Source organism: Dipodomys merriami, unplaced genomic scaffold, assembly GCF_024711535.1.
Source record: "Dipodomys merriami isolate MVZ:Mamm:240054 unplaced genomic scaffold, mDipMer1.0.p SCAF_1752, whole genome shotgun sequence".
NCBI classification, from domain to species: Eukaryota; Metazoa; Chordata; class Mammalia; order Rodentia; family Heteromyidae; genus Dipodomys; species Dipodomys merriami.
The window spans coordinates 39,445-40,482 of record NW_027203107.1 but is presented as its reverse complement, the minus strand read 5'-3'; positions in this window follow the sequence as shown (position 1 = coordinate 40,482).

Here is a 1,038-nt window from a genome sequence, read left to right as displayed (position 1 = left end):
AGAAGGAGCTATACTACAACGGGAAAAAAGTTAGAATCACTGCAGATCTCTCCACACAAACAATGAATGCAAGAAAAGCCTGGGAAAGCACCATACGAGCCCTGAGAGCCAATAACTGCCAACCCAGACTAATATACCCGGCAAAGCTAGCATTCACATTCGATGGAGAACTGAAAATTTTAATAGCAAAGAAAAACTAAATGAATACATAAACATTAAGCCAGCATTACAAAGAATTCTAAGAGGGGGGATACAACCTGAAGAAAGCAACCAGGAACTGGGGCCTGCCCCAAACAGGCGTTACTCAAAGTCTAACTGAGCAAGCACAGGAGGAAAGGAAAGAAGAAAAACGTAGGAAAACGGAATGGCAGGGACAACAATGCATCTCTCTATACTTTCTCTTAATATAAATGGGCTGAATTCGCCAATTAAAAGAAAACGAACTGAGGACTGGATCAGAAAACAAGACCCATCCATCTGTTGCCTTCAGGAGACCCACCTCTCAGCCAAACATACAAACTCAGAGTGAAAGGGTGGAAAAGGATCTACCAATCAAACGCCCCCAGTAAGAAAGCAGGTGTAGCTATCCTGATATCTGACAAAATAAACTTTTCATTAAAATCAGTACAGAAAGACAAGGACGGACACTACATATTAATAAAGGGAACAATCCAAGAGGAGGATATAACCATCATCAACTTATATGCCCCAAATATTGGTGCACCCAGATATGTCAAAAAAATGCTCTCAAACTTACAGAATAAAATAGATCCCAATACAATAATACTAGGAGACTTTAACACACCACTCTCACCAAAGGACAGGTCTACCAACCAGAGGATTGGCAAAGAAGCTACCGAATTAAGAGAGGCCATACTCCAAGCGGAATTAACTGACATCTACCGAGTAGTTCACCCTAAAACAACACAGTACACATTCTTTTCAGCAGCACACGGAACTTTCTCCAAAATAGACCATATCATAGTTCATGCAAGGAACTTAAGCAAATACAAAGGGATCGACATAATCCCCTGTATC